The sequence below is a fragment of the Cervus canadensis genome, chromosome 12 (genome assembly GCF_019320065.1).
Source record: "Cervus canadensis isolate Bull #8, Minnesota chromosome 12, ASM1932006v1, whole genome shotgun sequence".
NCBI lineage: Eukaryota > Metazoa > Chordata > Mammalia > Artiodactyla > Cervidae > Cervus > Cervus canadensis.
In genome coordinates, this window is record NC_057397.1 from 52,685,757 (window position 1) to 52,705,725 (window position 19,969).

Sequence of the window (19,969 nt, forward strand, 5' to 3'; positions counted from 1 at the left end):
GTGAAACAGTGGAAGCTTGGAACACATTCATGCAGGTGGGCTTGCATAAGGTCCTTGCATAAAGGTCCACCATAATCAAAATTGGTCATAGACCTTTAAGTAAAATCTAAAACTATAATATATACCTGGAACTTCTGCCATCACCATGAGAAAAGCACACACAGTTTGGGACACTAACCCAAGACAGAAAATGAGAGACACTTGCAGAAAAGTTTCCCCACCCTAACTGTGATAGACCCAACCTCAATCAGACAATCCCCAGACAATTCCCAGATGCATAAGCTAAATACACAATTGTGCCACTGAGATTTTGTGATTGTTTGTTATGCAGTGAGAGTCAACTGATTTCCAGGTGGTCTGCCTGGCTAAATGTTACGGAAAATTTTAGTGTTCTCCATAAATTAATCAGACATTATCTTCATGTTCAGGCAAAGAGATAAATGTATATTGCGGAGTACAGTATAAAACTGAGTCAATAGGATCTGTGGTCAATAAATTTTCAACAAGGGTGTCAGAAACATTCACTAAGGAAAAGGATAGTCTTTTCAACAAATGGTGCTGGGACAACTAGATAGCCACATGTAGAACAACTAAGTAGGACCCTTACCTAATAACATATACAGAAAACATTCACTTGAAATGGATAATGACCTAAATATAAGAGCTTAAACTATAAAACTCTTAGAAGAAAATATAGAGGTAAATCTTCATGAGCCTAGATCTGGAAAAGAATTCTAGATATGACACCAAAAGTACAAGCAACAAAAGAAAAATATAGACAAATTGGTCTTTATTAAAATTTAAAACTTTTGTATTTCAAAGGATACCATTAAGAAAATAAAAATCTCAAATTGGGGGAAACATTTGCAAATCATAAGGGACTTATATCTAGAATATATAAAGAACTCTTACAACTCACTTATGAAAAGACAACTCAATTTTAAAATGGGCAAAGATCTGAATAGACATTTATTTCTCCAAGGAAAATAATACAGGTAGAGAATAAGTAAATGAATAGATATTCACAGCCTTGGTTATCAGGGGAATGCAAAACAAAAGCACAATGGGATACCACTTCACAAATAGTAGGATGCTTAGAATCAAAAGTTTAAATATCAACAAGTGTTGGCAAGAATGTGGAAAAAGCAGAGATATACATATCTCCATATAAACTTTTGTACATAAATGCTTATAGCATCATTACTCATAATAACCAAAAGGTAGAAACAATTCAAATGTCTATCAATGGATGAATGAATAATCAAAATGTAAAAAATACCAACAATGGAGGACAAGCTGTCCGCTTCGTAACCCAGCCTGCATTCCTACTGAATTTGATAGAAATTACCTGTTGCTTCCAATATTTGCCACCACTAAGCAAAGTGTTTCTCCCAGGGCATGAGGAAAGAGATGATGAAGTCATTATAGGTTTGCCAAACTGATTTTCCAGAATTGTAGGAAATCTAGCTTTTTATTTTGAATTGTATTTTTAGAGCCTTAGTAAGGTATAAGTGACATGCAACAAACTGATTATATTTAAACTCAACAATTTGATTAAGATTTGGCATCCATATAAGTCCGTAAAACCACCACCACAGTCATAGTAATGAGGCTTTCCATTATCTTTTGGTTTACCTCATGCCCTTTTATAATGTCTCTCTCTTTACTATCTCTGCTCTTCAGACTAGCATTATCATAGATTAGCTTCCATTTTAAAATTATACATAATTCTGTTCATGAAAAGTTTATTCTTTTTTGTCTCTGAGTAGCCTCACGTGGCTTACTCATTTTGCTGCTGCTGCTGCTGCTAAGTCACTTCAGTCTTTTTGGTAGTCATCAATAGTGCTTTAATGAGTAGTTTATTTTTTATATAGCTTAGAAGTATGACAGTCTGTGGATATACCACTATTTGTTTATTCTTTTGTCTTTCTCTACATATTTGAGTTCTTTCCAATTTTTGATTGATGCAAATAAACCTTCTAAAGATATTTGAATGTAAATACATAAATAAAATGAATATATAGACATGGACTATTATTTGACCATAAAAGGGAATGAAGTACTGATATATACTCTGACTTGAATGCATCTGGAAAACATTATGCTCAGTGAAAGAAGCCAGTGACAAAAGTCCACATACTATATGATTTCATTCATATGAAATTTCAGAACAGGAAACTGTATAGAGACATAAAGTAGATTAGTGCTCGCTTAGGGATGGGTGGTGGAAGGGATGAGGGAATAGGAAAGAGATAGCTAATGGGTACAGTTTTTAATATTTATTTATTTGGCTCCATCACACCTTAGTGGCACACGGACTCTCTAATTGTGCCACGTAGGCTGGCTAGTTGTGGTGCGTGGGCTTAGCTGCTCCAAGGCGTGGGGAATCTTGTTTCTCCCACCAGGGATCGGACCCATGTCCCCTGCATTGCAGGGCAGATTCTTAACCACTGGACCACCAGGGAAGTTCCTAGAGTTTCTTTTTGTGTGATAAAAATGTCCTAAAATTGACTGTGACAACCAATACATGACTGTCTGAATATACTAAAAGCCATGGACTTGTAACACCTTAATGGGTGAATTGCATGCTATGTGAATTATATCTCTTAAATAGCATTGAAACATGTATGTGAAATAGATGGCCAGTCCAGGTTAGATGCATGAGACAGGGTGCTCAGGACTGGTGCACTGGGATGACCCTGAGGGATGGGATGGGGAGGGAGGAGGGAGGGGGTTCAGGATGGGGGACATGCGTACACCCATGGCTGATTCATGTCAATGTATGGCAAAAACCACTACAATGTTGTAAAGTAATTAGCCTCCAATTTAAAAAAATTAATTTTTTAAAAAAGCTGTTTTAAAATATAATAAAACAGAAATTATCCGTGTCAGGATAAGAAAATTTTAACTTTTTCTAATTAACTGAAGAATTTATGAAGAATTTGGAATTTCAGATAAGATTTGAAAATCTGAAACCAGACAACTTGATAGATGAAAGACTAGAAAGAATACTTTAATTGGCAGAGGAAAAACTGTTCTGGATGTGCCTCTTCAAAGGCAAAGAAACTTTGAGCATTTGTGGCAATGAAGAAGGGAAATACAGAAAAAGCAATTCTCTGGCTTCACCATAGCACTAACCACACTATTGTGTGATTATCTCTATATAATTCCACCCAAATTCTGTCTATCAGGAAGTTATCACTTGTTTCAACAAGGATTAGGCTCTTATTAATTAACAAAGTAGGAGATCTTACCGTATTATTACTACATTGATGTTCTGTGAAGCTTGAAGGAAGGCTCAGGGACCAGGTAAAGGAATGTGTTGAACATAACACTTGCAATTTAAATAATAGCAAACTGAATGATTCTGATGTGAATAGTATAAAATACTCCAATGTTAAAACTACTATTCAAAATCATGCAACTAATTGTCACATGCTGATGTCTGGTTCGGTATGGCAGATTGAGCATTGCTTGCCTCTCCATGTTCTCAGGACTACCTTGAAATTTCAGTAAAAAGTTTATTTAAAATAATAAATACATGCCAGCACTGAAAAGGAGTATGTTATGTACATAGTAGAGATTTTGACACATTTCTGGGAGACAAAATTTGAATGAATCATTCTAATGGAAACACAAGAGCAAGGGAAATTTCAAGGAATAGAGCACAAGGTTATCATCTTAAGAGTCCCAAATAGAGTCTCTAGGTCTAAGTTTTATTTGGACTTTGAATCAATTATCAATGTGTTTAGTTAAAAACACTTTGGATTGTTTGGCCTCTCTCCAATCCAGTCTAGCAGTTAGCTGGAACTTTTGTCTCCAGTTAGAATGTCAAAAATTTTCCTAGGTAGGCTCCAAGATGTTGGTCTTAGAGTTGGGAAAAAAAGTAGATCCTAAGATAAATTCAGATTTCCACAATAGATCTAGAATAAGAGTGGTTTTTGTTTGTTTATGGTTAAATGTGAGGGTTTCAAACCAATTTGCTTATTCCTTACAAAATCATTATAGTAAAAGTTCAAAAGGCATAAGGATGAGGACAGAGATAATGAATGGTAGGAAATAATAAACAAAAAAATTCCTGATTAAAGATAATTTTTAATCTTCAGATTGAAAGTCCCTCCCATGGGTCAAGGAGAATAAAATGGGAAGAAGAAAAAAAGCCTACAGTTGTTTACATCCTGGTGAAATTTTTAAACTTTTAGGACAAAATTCCTTGTAAAGTGATTACTTATAAAATAATATGAATAAGATCAGGATCAGATGTTCCAACCAGGTAGAATGGATGCTAGAAGCCAGAAGAAAGATACCTTTGCTGCTGCTGCTGCTGCTATGTCACTTCAGTCATGTCCAACTCTGTGCGACCCCACAGATGGCAGCCCACCAGGCTCCCCTGTCCTTGGGATTCTCCAGGCAAGAACACTGGAGTGGGTTGCCATTTCCTTCTCAAATGCGTGAGAGTGAAAAGTGAAAGTGAAGTCGCTCAGTCATGTCAGACTGGTAGCCACCCCATGGACTGCAGCCTACCAGGCTCCTCCCTCCATGGGATTTTCCAGGCAAGAGTACTGGAGTGGGTTGCCATTGCCTTCTCCAAAAGATACCTTTAGAGTTGTAAAAAAATCATTTAGAATATATATATTTTTTAATAACCAGGTTATCATCAAGAATGATCAAAATGAAATAATTTTCAGATCTTCATGTGCTGAAGAATTTATATCCCATTTCTCATTTTTTGAAAAACAAACAAAACACAAGACCAAACTTAAACATATACATAGGCAGAATAATGTTAGTGAGGCAAGATGGATAAAGTCTTTTTTTTAAAAAAAGTGGTGGAACCAAATCATAATACAATGAAAATGAATCCCATAATTATGGTCATGCAATTAGAAATGAATAAATTTACATTGCAACAGAAGGCTCTAGGAATCATTTTCAGGATAAAAGTATATTCCAATCAGGTATATATGGAACATCTAGGCAACTGCACTTCAGAAACTGGAAAATTTTAAAACATAATAAAGTGAATTATCTCTTTAACCAATGAGAAGGAAAAACAAATAGAAACTCCAAAAAAAAAATGTGTATTTGAAAATAATGATCCAAATATGAAGTTAACTAAAATGTGATGTGATTTAAGCAATTGATAGACATAAGAAAATTTATCTGAACTTTGCTCTTAAAACATTATCCTTAGAGAAGCATATGGATAGCGGCATTGGTTTAGGGTTTCTCCTCTATGCAAGCATACTACATATCTGAGAAATTGCACACAATAATACTTTCACAAATGGTGGTTAAAGTACTGGTTAAAATATTATAATCAACCTACAGATTGCAAATATTACAACCTTGCTAATGAAGAAGCAATGACAAAAATTATGAAGAGATGAGAAGAAAATATCAAGAAACTGTATGAGAATTGCCCAATTTTTGATAATTATCATAATTAGACAATATCTAGTTGGGTTAATCAAGAGGTTTAAATCTGTTATTAAATACTGAGAGAATAATCATGAGTACTAAAGTAGCAATATTGAGAAAAGGGACATAAAGAAGGAGATATAGAGAAAGTACAGTTGGCTCATTGTATCCACAAGTTCTATATCCAAGGATTCAACCAACCAGAGATGAAAAATATTCCAAAAAATAATTCCCGAAAGTTCTAAAAGAGCAGAACTGAATTTGCTTTACACTTGGCAAAGTATAAAAGTAATCTAGAGGTTATTTAAAACAATTGGGAGGATGTGCATAAATTACATGCAAATACCACATCATTTCATATAAGGGACTTGAGCCTCAGTGCACTTTGGTGTGTGTGGGATTGTCCTGGAACCATTGCCCAGGGGACTGGGGACAACTGTACACCAATTCCTCATCTTCTGTGGTAAGATACTGTCTAACTATGGTAAATCAATAAATATAAGTAAGTTACTAGAGTCCCAGTAGTAACCACTAATAGCATTTAAAACAGAAATGTTTGAAAGTTAAAAGTTTTCCAGGGGAGTGTAACTGAGGTTGACAGTGGGAAAAAAGGAGACTTTTATATTTCTTTCCATATCTTTCTCTACTATTTGAACTTGTTTTAATTTTAATTCTTTGTTTTTTAACATAAAATAACAACTAGTGTTTTGTCCCCTTGAACTGTGTATTTCCAGTGTCACACATATAGCTGTTATTCAAAAATGGAAAAAAAATGTTTTTTTAACCTAGTTATTTAGATAAAATTGATGGGTTGTTCTTTTATGCACTGGAATATAGTGGTGAACAAGAAAGATTTGCTTTCATGGAAAGTCTTTGCTTTCTTATAATTTATATTCTGTATGCAGGAATTAATTAAAAAAACAGATAAATAGATAACGTAATTTCAAAAATTTATCATTGCTATAATGTAACAGAGTGACTGGGATGGAAATGACTAGTTGAAACTGGGGAGGAGAAAACAGGTAAGACCTCTCTAAAGAGATGATATTCAACCCAAATTCTGAGCAAAAAGATATGAGGCAGATTGTCCCAGTTAGGTGGAAGAAGAAAGACAACAGGCCTGAGAATGGAAAGTGCTTAGTGAACACAAAGACAAAAAGATGACCAGTAACACTAGAGCACAGAAAAAGAGGAATTGTAGGAGTGAAGTTGTTCTTATTACTGATTTTTAGTATGAGTCTATGCTGGTGTGTCCAGTTGTGATTTAAGAAAATTCTGGTGAGACAGATTACCTTTCTTGATAGAGAAGATAAGATGCGATTTAGGGACATGCTCATCTCCTTAGCAACACAACTACTGCCCTTATTGGATACAGGGACTGGGGACTCTGGTTTACTCAATACTGTATCTCCAGTACTTAGCTGATAGCAGGCATTCAGTTATTGTTGATTAAATCAGGGGAATCATCTCTGAAGTGTATATTTTAATTTTGTATCATAATTTTGAGATCACACAATGCATTTCCACTGGAGGAGTGCATGGAAACCCATTCAAAGTATTCTTGCCTGGAAAATCCCATGGAGAGAGAAGCCTGGGAGGCTACAGTCCATATGGTTGCAAAAAGTTGGACATGACTGAAGTGACTTAGCACACATGCATACTACATTTCATCTATTTAAGAACTTTTTTGGGGTTTCTTTTTATGCCAAATACTGTGTTGAGTACTAGAGATCTAAAGATGAGAGTCCATTCTATAATCTACCTAATTCATTAGAGTTTATAATGTAATTGTAGCTTAAAAACATTTGTACAATGACTATAGTTATCATTAAACCACTATGCATGAAGAACAAAGTGTTAGACTGACATGAAAAGGCACTTCAGTGAATTATAAAAATGAGAGTCTCATAACCAGTGCAATACCTGTCTGTCCATTCAAGACTGAATTCTGACTATTATTTGATCATTTCCCACCACACTCCACATCCAACACTTCTCATTGCTGCGGTCACAAAACAATATTCATTTCCAACTGTGGTTGGGCTGACAGCTGTCTGAAAAGCTAGAACAGATTTTTTTTTCTTAATCAAAGTCAATGCAGAATGTGATGATTTCATTTTAAAATAAATTTAGATAGCCACAAATAACTTTTTTTTAATTTGGGTACAGCTGGTCTAACCACCCTCATAGAGTGAGTTTGAAAATCACTTTAATTCTTACCTGTTTATAGAGTCAGAGAAAGAAGAACAAAATTTGTACTAACTGAAAATTAGCTAAGGCTTCAAAGAGGTTATGTATATGAACACCTCAAGATGGTGACTTAAGTAGGATGAGAAGAAAGAAATGTTGACATGGTAGACATTTGTGCCCTAGATGTTTTTCTTTTTAAACTATATCTTTAAATATTATAATCAATAGAAGATTATACCACCCACCAACAGATTGACACAGTCTTTAATAGATATAGGGCTAAGTGGTAAGGGAAACATTTATGATGTGGATGCTCATGCTCACTCACTTCAGTTGTGTCTGACTCTTTGCAACCCGATGGACTGTAGCCCACCAGGCTTCTCTGTCCGTGAGATTCTCCAGGCAGAAATACTGGAGTGGGTTGCCATGTCCTCCTCCTGGGGATCTTCCCAATCCAGGGATCTAACCTGCGTCTCCTACACTGCAGGCAGATTCATTATTGCTGAGCCATTGTGGAAGCCCTTGCCATGTGGATAAAAACAATCATAAAAATGGAAATGCCATTTGATCTACAAATTCTTTCAAAGCTATCCTAAATGCTTCTCAAACTTCTCCATTAAAGAAACTCTGATGATACAAGTAAACGTGAAAAGTGAAGTCACTCAGTCGTGTCGACTCTTTGTGACCCCATGGACTGTAGCCTGCCAGGCTCCTCCATCCATGGGATTTTCCATGCAAGAATACTGGAGTGGGTTGCCATTTTCATACTTTTCCACTTAACCTCACCTGCTAGCTTCCCCACTTTCAAAGTGACCTGATGACAGTTTGACATTTCTTTGAAATTCCAGTTTTATACTCAAAATGTGTATGTTTTACATTCTACTTGACTACAAAACTGCATATATCAAACATAAAAAATTAATTTATTCTATGACTTCCTGTAAAATTAAGGTCACCTGGAAAAATGTAGCTTCCCTTTAGTTAGAACCAGAATAAGAATACAATTAGGCAAGTGCACAAAGATATGCCAACAAGGGTAGAAATGACAGTGCTCTCATACTTGAACTAAAACCTAAATGATGCACATCTGCCCAAGTGGAAGACTGGTCTAATAAATTATCATGTGGATTACTACATTCCTCTGAAAAACTTTAGTGAGAATGTATGTTAACAAAAAATAGGGATGATCATGACATAGTCTCTAGATTAAAAAAAATGAAACAATTCAAAGAGCTGATCCCATTTAAAAAGTACATGTGCCTGTGCATGTCTATGTATCTCCCCAATTAAAAAGTATACTTATCCCATTAGGCAATCTGTTTCATACTTGATAATATACATGTTGGGGAGGGAGGTGGGATGGGGGTTCAGGATGGGAAACACATGTTTCCATGAATCCATGGAATTCCATGAATTCATGAACACATGAATCCATGGCTGAGATTCATGTCAATGTATGGCAAAAACCACTACAATATTGTAAAGTAATTAGCCTCCAACTAATAAAAATAAATGAAAAAAATAGTATACTTATCCCATTATGATATTTCAGTAGAATCTGGATTCAGAGAATCAGCGTAGAAATATTTTAAAGTAATATATTTAAATATTAGAGGACAAACTTAAGCTAGCTAAAGCTAGCAAACTAATGCTTATCTATACACTGATGTGTTTTCAAAATACACATTGATAATTTGTGTGATTTTTATGGAATATTTTGCATATATGATTACAAGAATATATGTATATATATAAAATCCTATCAATAGCTATCTTGCAGTATGCTATAATGGGTACATTTCATTCATTATCTCTTTTTTGCTTATTTTCTGATTTCTAGAAAGATTATAAATTACATGTGTAAATAATGAAAAATGTACTATTTTCCTATTGATGCCACATTACTAAATGTTGAATTTGTCTTAAAAGTCCATAAGAATATAGAATAGCAACAGCTTTCATTTTCCTTCTCATATTTTTCCATTTCAAAAACTACCAGACACTGGGGCTCTGTAATAACCTAGAGGGCAGGAAGTGGGAGGGAGATTCAAGAGACAGGGGACATATGTATACCTATGGTTCATTTATGTTGATGTATTACAAAAATCAAAACAATATTGTAAAGCAATCATCAATCAATTAAACATAAACTAAAATACACACACATACAGCTCCCAGACAGTGGAATCTTACAGTTCATACTCTCCTCTCCTTCTCAGTAACTTCAGCCATGGTCTCTCTGAAAGAGAAAACTTTTTCTAAAGTAATATTACTGTTTTATATTTATGAAATCATCAAGATTGTGTTTTTCAGCACAAAAGAATTAAAGAGGTCTGATTGACTACCTGGCTGTTTATATTGTTTGGTAACATTTTGTGACAGTGAGCAAGTGATTCTTATAAGTCAAAGTGCAGTAGGCTGGTAGAAGATAAAAACTTAATAGGGAAAATGAGTGGTAAACATGAACATGATTAAAAATACTGTGCCTTTTCTGAGCAAAGAAATAAGGTATTCTCAAAACCAAGCCTAGTATCTGCGGGGTCTATAGCCACCCAGAGTGGGTGTGCCATTTCTAATCTGCACAAAGGCACCACATGGGCTTCAGGTAGGCCTGTATCTTCATCTTGGAGGGATTAAACAACCTGCCCAAGATTCATTCAGAAATTAACTATCTTTCTCTCCTAATCAAATTTCTTCTAACTAAATTTGCGAGCCATTATAATACATTAAAATAGGCTTCAAGGCATTGTTAACACAGTAGTCCCAGAACACTCTACAAACACAAGTTCATTGATTTCCAATCCCACTCTTAGATACTTTCCTAGTTTTATTTTGGTTTTTTCTTTATTGAACAGCCTACAGAGTTTGCTCATCACAAGTTAATACAAATCTTCAATAAAGTAAAGGGCTTTACAAATTATGGGGCTCCTTTAAGCTATATAAATATGTGAATATCAATTACAGAAGTAGATGGAAAGACAATTAAATATTATCACAATTTTATTAAAAGTGATGTTTCTGAATGATTTATTTGTAAAGTTTGGTCTCATATATTTTATGAGATATTTATATGCTTGAGCTTCAACGATCACTGAGATGATACATTTATTTTGAGATTTATAAATCTCTGAGGCCTCTTAAGAAATGAAGAATTGAATACCAATGTCTATGAAACTTTTGTTTGCAGTTTGACCTTTGTGCTTGCCCTTCATCTTACATGGAATCATCAAAAAGCTGGAAGGTAAGGCACCACTACCTCTAAGCAACCTCACCTTCCTTCAAGCTGTGTTAGATGCCTCCTCCATTCTCTGGGATTCCCTCTTTGAGAGGCCTCATCATGCTGCTGCCTCTGATCATTTATTTACTTTTCTGTAATCCCCCAAAATAAGTCCTTGAGAGCAGAGAGCTTGCCTTTTTTATTTTTGTATTCATGACATCTAACATGTAGGGGATAAGCAGTGAATGTTTGCTAAATAGCTGAGTGGAAGAGAAGACAACGTGTGGTTTGTTCGTATAGAACTAAAATCATAAATGTGTGCACTTTAAATTCCCTTACCCAGAAATCTACAGAAGGTGTCAGTCAGACAGACAAAAGTTCAGAAGACAGATACACAGAGAGTGACTGGTTGAGACAGTTCTTAACCTGCTTTAACTACTTAAGAGGAATCTATCACAACACTATAGAAAGGGAAACAGGGAAGAGATGAAATCATGGACTGAATGTGATGGAAAATGAAGGGGAAATGTACAGGCAAATACACATGGGTGTGGGCTCATTCGCTTCAGTCATGCCTGACTCTTTGCAACCCTATGGCCTGTAGCCCAGCAGGCTCCTCAGTCCATGAGGTTCTCTAGGCAAGAATACTGGAGTGGGTTGCCGTGACGTCCTCCAGGGGATCTTCCTGACCCAGGGATCAAACCTGGGTCTCCTGCACTACAGACAGATTCTTTACCACTGAGCCACCGGGGAATGTCCAGGCAAATACATATGTAGAAGCAATAAAAACATCTATTACCATGTCTCCAATCAAGTAAACTTAAAAGGAGGGACCATGAACTAAGAGTCTGAAAGCATAGGTTTCAGTCCTCTTTTTCATTCCCTGTTGTTACTACTCTCTTCTCTTCCAAGATATAGACAGACAAGCTGAGCTTCCCACGCATCAAACTTCCCACTGGTAATACAGTGAGATTTAACCAAAGTTAAATCTAAACCTTTCAAGAATTATAATTTTCACTGCTAGAAGTCAATATTCCAGAAGGGGGCAGCATTTATTCATAATAAGGAAACCAAGAAACAGTTTATTTTAGCTAGTTTTCAAAGCAGTAAAGGTTGAGAAGTTGGATGAAAGGAACACTTACCCTCTTTCTTGAATTTAGTGTGAGTACATAAGGATGTCAAGAGTAGGAAAGTGGGTGGATGTCTGGTGTCTGCTCTGCTGTGTGGGCATTTAGTAAGGAACAAGTCAAATAGTTCTGTGAGAAAGAGATCATCCCTCTTATTCACTAATCCTTGAATCCTTGATGCTGAGTGCAGTTTCAGGCACATGGTTATTGCTTATTAAATGAATGACTGATGAAAAAATTTTAATGGAGATGGAATAGATTCATTCCCAGGTAGAGAAGGTGACAATCTGGGTCAATAGGACCTGTTCAGTTCCTCAGGAAGCCCATCACTTATATGAACTCCCCAAAAGTAGCTGTAATTGCTTTGTTCCAAAACTAAGCAAATGGGAGCAGGAGAGGAGCCTTAGAGAACACTTTTTCCACTTACTTCTTTTTTCATATGAGCTTCTATAAAGCTTAGAGAAGGTGTTATTTTCCCAAAGTACTGCTGACTAGTCACAGAGCAGGGTCTAGAAGCAATTCTCCATGGTCCCCGTGTAGTGTTCTCTCTATGGGTCGACTACTCTTTTAATAAAATTATCCCCACCCACTCACTGTCTGTTGCAGCTTTTTTAAACAGATTTTATTTTTTTAGGGTAGTTTTAAATTCATAGAAAAGTTGAACTTAGAACTTAGAATTGAAAAAGAACTTAATTTAGTTCTTTAGTTCATGCCTTTGATGTATCTAAAAAGTCATAGCGAAAACTCAGGATCTATATTTTCTCCTTTGTTATCTTCTAGGAGTTTTATAGTTTTTTACTTTACATTTAAGTCTATTATCCATTTTGTGTTAATTCTGTGAAGGGCATAAACTCTCCATTTATATTTATTTTTTGCATGTGAGTGCCCAGCTGTGTCTGACTTTGTGACCCCCTGAACTGTAGCCCACCAGGCTCCTCTGTGCAGGGAATTCTCTAAGCGAGAATACTGGAGTGGGTAGCCATTCTCTTCTCCAGGGGATCTTTCTGACCCAGGGATTGAGTCTGGGTCTCCTGCATTGCAGGTGGATTCTTTAGCATCTGAGTCACCAAGTAAGCCCTGGTTTTAGCACAACTTGTTGAAAATACAATCTGTGCTACACTGTATTGTCTTTGCTCCTTTGTCAAAGATCAGTCACCTATATTTCTGTGGGCCTATTTCTGGGTTCTCCATTCTGTTCCATTGATCTGTCTATTTTTCACCAATACCACACTATTTTGGTTTGTGTAGATTTATAGCAAGTCTTGAATTTGGGTAGTGTCATTCTTCCAATTTTGCTTTCCTTCATCAATATTGTATTGGCTAATCTGGGTCTTTTGCCTACTGATATAAACTTTAGAGTCTGCAAAATAACTTTCTGGGTTTCTCATTGGGATTGCATTAAATCTACAGATCAAGATAGAAAAAACTGATAACTTGATGATATTGAGTCTATCCATGAATGTAGGATATTCATTTAGGGCTTCCCTCATAACTCAGTCGATTAAGAATCTACCTGCAATGCAGGAGACCTGGGTTTGATTCCTAGGTCGGGAAGATTCTCTGGAGAAGGAAATAGCAACCCACTCCAGTATTCTTGACTGGAGATCCCATGACCAGAGGAGCCTGGCAGGCTACAGTCCATAGGGCTGCAAGAGTCAGAAACAACTACCACCATGAATATAGACCAACTCTTAATTTATTCATTTAGTTGATTTTTCTCATCAGTTTTGTATTTTGTCTCTAAACCTCTTGTACATATTTTGTTAGATTTATACCTAAATATTCACTGAGGTTTCAATATAAAAGTTTGCTTTTAATTTCAAATTTTACTTGTTCATTGCTGGGGATATAGAAAAGAAACTGACTTCTGTAAATTAACTTTGTGTCCTGCAAACTTGCTATGATTGCATATTGACTCCAGACAATTTTTGGTCAATTCTTTTGGATTTTCTACATGAATAATCAAGTCACCTGCAAACAAAGACATTTTATTTCCTCCATCCTGATTTGTATATCTTTTACTTCCTTTTTTATCTTAATGCAACTTTCTCAGTTCACACTCCCCTTTCCTTCCTCCCCTGTGCCCACATGTCCATTCTCTACATCTGCATCTCCTTTCCTTCCCTACAAATAGGTTCATCTTAATGTATTAGCTAGGACTTTTAGTACAATGTTAAAATAAAGTGGTAAAGTTGTTTTTTTTTTTTCCACTGTGGATGAGTATTCAGTTCAGTTCAGTTGCTCAGTAGTGCCTGACTCTTTGCAACCCCATGGACTACAGCACGCCAGGTATTCCTGTCCATCACCAGCTCCCAGAGTTTACTCAAATTCATGTCCATCAAGTCGGTGATGCCATCCAACCGTCTCATCCTCTTTCGTCCCCTTCTCCTCCCACCCTCAATCTTTCCCAGCATGAGGGTCTTCCCCAATGAGTCAGTTCTTCACATCAGGTGGCCAAAGTATTGGAGTTTCAGCTGCAGCATCAGTCCTTCCAATGAACACTCAGGACTGATCTCTTTTAGGATGGACTGGTTGCATCTCCTTGCAGTCCAAGGGACTCTCAAGAGTCTCCTCCAACACCACAATTTAAAAGCATCAATTCTTTGATGCTCAGCTCTCTTTGTAGTCCAACTCTCACATCTATCCATGACTACAGGAAAAACCATAGCCTTGACCAGACAGGCCTTTGTTGGCAAAGTAATGTCTCTGCTTTTTAATATGCTGTCTAGGTTGGTTATAACTTTTCTTCCAAGGAGTAAGTGTCTTTTAATTTCATGGCTGCAAGTCACCATCTGCAGTGATTTTGGAGCCCCCAAAAGTAAAGTCTCTCACTGTTTCCATTGTTTCCCCGTCTTTTTGCCATGAAGTGATGTCTCTGCTTTTGAATATGCTGCCTAGGTTGGTCATAACTTTTCTTTCAAGGAGCAAGTGTCTTGGATTGTTTCAATTTCTTTTCTACACCTATTATAACCATTTGATTTCAAATGCTGAACCATCTTTGCACATGTGAACTAAATCCTCTTTGGAAAAGGTATAAAAATCTTTTTTTGGGGGGGGGGGGCGGCTGTACTGCCCAGCTTGCGACATCTTAGTTCCCTGACCAGGGATCAAACCCCAGGCCCCAGCAGTGAAAGTGTCAAATCCTAACTACTTGACCACCAGGGAATTTCCTATAAAATTCTTTTTACACTCTGTTGGATTCAGTTTGCTAGTTTGTTTTTAGACAGGTTACTAGACTCTCCAATGCATTTATGTCCTCTTTCTCTAAAACTAGAGTAAAAATCTTTGTACCAGATATTTTTCTAAAAGTCCTATGCCACCAATCTGCAGGAATGATGAAAACCAATTAGTTCAGGAGCTAAACCTGATTTTGAATCCAGCTCTGCCACTCCTCAACTACACAGACACACAGACCTGGACCATTCACTTTCCTGAGGACTGCATTCATTGTTTTACTATGGAATTACTAAGGACATCCAAAAATGACACTTAAAAGCAAAATTTTAATTAGATCATTAACTTGTTTTATTTCTATTGAGATGATGATGTGTGTAAGCACTTCCTTTTTCCTCTCTTTTTTGATATCCTGAGATTGCACTTCTCAAAAAAGCATCATCAATCAAGTCTTGCTGTGTATTCTCTTTTCTAAAAAACTTGAGATTTGGCATTCATTTAAAGAACCACTATTATGAGGAACAGGATCACAGTATTTTTTTTTTTTTCATTCATTTCCTGTTTTAAGTTGTTGACTCTTCATCAAGGCTATCCTTATGAAACAATTTTATTCAGGTGAAATCAGGTTAAAAGGGACACCCAGTACAGCTTAGAGGAAGATAATACATTCCAAAGAGCAATGACGATATTAAAGATTTGTCTATAAAGATGGAATAGGTACCTCTTCGGTTTCAGGAATTCCTTTGCTTTAGCAATCATCTGACTGCTGCTAACATGTCCCATGGAGTCCCCATTAGAAGCCTCCTTTAAGAGACTGTCCAGTCACATGGCCCCTTGAGGTGGGTGTCTGGCCATAACACACACATATACACATGCACATATCATATGTGGAGTAGAGCAGCTCTCCATTTTACATTTCCTAAAGTTGAAAGTCATGGCTTCTTGATTTTCATCTTTTGCAGATCTTTTCATGAAATAGGAATTACATAATCTCAGATTGAATTGCTTTTCTAGTTAAATAAATTTATCCCAAATGAAAAGGCCCTACACTTCCTTTTTTTTTTCATTTTACCTCATACTGGTGAAATTTTGTCACATACTGGTATTTGGAAATCACTGACAGAGGGGCAACTCTGTTAATGAGCTAAATAGAGAACAGGGAAAGGCTGACTCACCTCACCAAGGTGAGGAATGTTCCAGTATAGAAAAACACAAGGAAATACCCAATCCAAAAAGGACCATTTAGGATTAACATCAGTATTTTAAGTGGTTAATAGGTGTTGTGCAGCAAAGCAGACAGGAGAGTGCTGGTCCAGGCACCCAGGCCTTCTCTTTCTTTTGCAGAGATCATCCTTAGAACCAGAATCTAAGGACCAATTTTTGACTTCTTTTTTAGTTATTTGTTTAATATAATTTTTCCCCAAACATATCTGAGGTATTATGGCCAATGCCATAGAACACTAAGATTAACATTTGTGAATAAATGTTTGTTTTGAGAGCATGACCATCCTCAGTGACTCTGTGGCTGAGTGTAAAGTTCTGGAAATTTCAGGTACCATTCAGAGCAAGACCAGACCAAGTCCTTGCCCTTAAAGTCCTAATTTTCCAAGTTTATATACACACAGCACATGCAGTATGAAAAATACAGGGCATACCAAAGGGTTGGTTTTGATGTCTGCTTTAATTCCCTAATAGAAGAAAAGAAAGGAAGGAAAGAGAATGGGGGGTGGGGGGTGGGGGGTGGGGAGGAAGGGTGAAAAAATGGAAAACAATAACGGTGGTTCCCAGAAAGAAGGACAACGGCCAGTGAAAGATTTATGGGAAGTGAAAGCCCTGATCCTGCCCAGATTGTCCGGGAACTCCTTCTGCTGGAGTGTGATTTGTTAACTGCTGTCTGGTCAGCATTTCCAGGGAGTCAATTTTGGACTCTAATCCTCACATTTAGAATTGCCAAACCCAAGCCAAGGTTGTCTTCCAGGCATAGGGCTTTATCGGATGAGGCTACTTCATGTATTGTATGGTAACTGGTGAATACTCCACCTTGTATTTAAGAACAGCGTCAAGACAGAAAAAAAACAAAAACAAAAAACAAAAAACGTAGCAATATTACCAAAGCTTGGAAAGCACTATTTTAAAAACATTGTATTTCTTTCCAGCATAGATATGACCCTACATGACAATGAGCATGAAACACTTCAATACTCAAATAGTCCTTTGAAAATCACGAAGGACTTTCATGGATGCTTCAGAATAACCATCATGATACCAATAGTTCTGTTAATAAACCACTTTCAGTTTAAAAATAATAGCAGCCAGCATATATTGAACTCTTCCCATATGCCAGCCACTGTATTAAACATTGATGTCACCTGCAGTATATTTAGTCTCCACACTAGTCCAGAAAGTTAATTAATACGATTATGTCCATTCTACAGATGGAGAAACTATGCCTCAGAAAGTTCAAGTAACTTATTCAAAGTTAGTTTGATAATAAAGGTGGAACCATGATTTGAGCCCAAACAGTCCAGTTGCAGAATCTCACACTTTAAGACAATTATATATTTCCTGCCATTCTAATAGTTACTTTTCTCAGTCAAAATCACTCTGAGCTTTAAAGTCACATAGATATAGATTTAAATCCTAGTGTGTGGCCCTAGAAAAGTCTTCTTGGAGTCTTACTTTTTTATTTGTAAAACAGATGTAATCATACCACTGTGTAAGATTACTGTGAAAGTGAGAGGTAGTACAGGTAGTCATTCAATACACGGAAAGTGCTACCCCAGCACAGACAAGACACAGACCATCAGGATTAAAACGGGAAATAAGCATACAGAAAGACACGGAGCCCAGGTACTTAGGACCTATCTCCATGGCAAGGGATAACTGGTAGTAGCTCACCTTCAGAAATATTGAAGGTAGTAACTTCCCTTTAAGCAATTCAATGGATAAAGTAAAAATTTAAGTATACTTGCAAAATAAAAGTACAGTAATAACATTTAAAGAAAATCAAACAAAAACAAGAAAGAGGAATAGATCCTGTACAAAGAAAGCAAAACCTATACCATTAAAAAGATTATGCTGAGTCACACCAAACCCAGTTAATTCATGTAGTAAAGGAGGAATTGATATCTGTATCAGAACCCATCTGCCTGTCATACATAACACACTATCCACAAAAGCATGTTAAACCAGACACACTCCTTATCCTATGCTGTGGAGGAGTCATCTCTGTGACTACTGTATCAAACAAACAGTCACTCTAGTAGAGTCCTAGACACAGTGGATTGGCAATCCACTGGCAATTGCCATCAAGAATCTGATATGTGGTGTGGAAAAAAAATAGATAACAGACCTTAGAGAAGATCACATCGGCCAGGTCTCCAGCATTCTTGCGCTTTGCATTCTCTAAGTAATGTAATTTCTCAGTCCAGTAGAAGTTCATAGCCTTTCCACTGTAGAAACACTAAAGATTTAAGATAAAAAGGAAAAAAGAATATTATAAAAGAGAGAGTGGAAATGATAGCACAAATAGCAAAAGCACAAAATGAAATAGTCTGAGAGAGGATCTGCTGTCCTAGCAGCAGAATCTCCACGAGTGTTTTGCTAGCTTAAGTTGGAGTCTCTTATTCTGTGGTCCCTATCTTCACAGTGCACTGTATCAAAGAGGTACAATTTATGAAAATAAAAGCTTTTGTTTTTTGGTAGCTTGTTTTGTGTACATAAATTTTGCAGAGAAAACACGAATTCAAAAACTTCAATCAATTAAACTTGCAGTTGTAAGACTTACTTAAATCCTGCCTACTAAAACAAAATCAACAAATTTTTGGCGAGATCTTTCAAAAAGGCTTTCATTCATCAAATGTTACTATGTCTTTCAGAAACTAACTTTAAAGACAGCTATTAGAATACAAAAAAATTTCTTATGATTGTCAGTTCAGTTCCGTTCAGTCGCTCAGTCGTGTCCGATACTTTGTGACCCCATGGACTGTAGCACGCCAGGCCTCCCTGTCCATCACAAACTCTGGAGTTCACCCAAACTCATGTCCATTGAGTTGGTGATGCCATCCAACCATCTCATCCTCTGTCGTCCCCTTCTCCTCCTGCCCCCAATCCCTCCCAGCATCAGGGTTTTTTCCAATGAGTCAACTCTTCGCATGAGGTGGCCAAAGTATTGGAGTTTCAGCTTCAGCATCAGTCCTTCCAATGAACACCCAGGACTGATCTCCTTTAGGATGGACTGGTTGGATCTGCTTGCAGTCCAAGGGACTCTCAAGAGTCTTCTTCAACACCACAGGTCAAAAGCATCAATTCTTCGGCGCTCAGCTTTCTTTATAGTTCAACTCTTATATCCATCCATGACTACCGGAAAAACCATAGCCTTGACTAGACAGACTTTTGTTGGCAAAGTAATATCTCTGCTTTTTAATGTGCTGTCTAGGTTTGTCGTAACTTTCCTTCCAAGGAGTAAGTGTCTTAATTTCATGGCTGCAGTCACCATCTGCAGTGATTTTGGAGTCCCCCAAAATAAAGTCAGCCACTGTTTCCACTCTTTCCCCATCTATTTAGCATGAAGTATTGGGACCGGATGCCATGATCTTGGTTTTCTGAATGTTGAGCTTTAAGCCAACTTTTTCACTCTCCTCTTTCATCAAGAGGCTCTCTAGTTCTTCACTTCCTGCCATAAGGGTGGTGTCATCTGCATATCTGAAGTTATTGATATTTCTCCCGGCAATCTTGATTCCAGCTTGTTTCATCCAGCCCAGCATTTCTCATGATGTACTCTGCATGTAAGTTAAATAAGCAGGGTGATAACATACAGCCTTGATGTACTCCTTTTCCT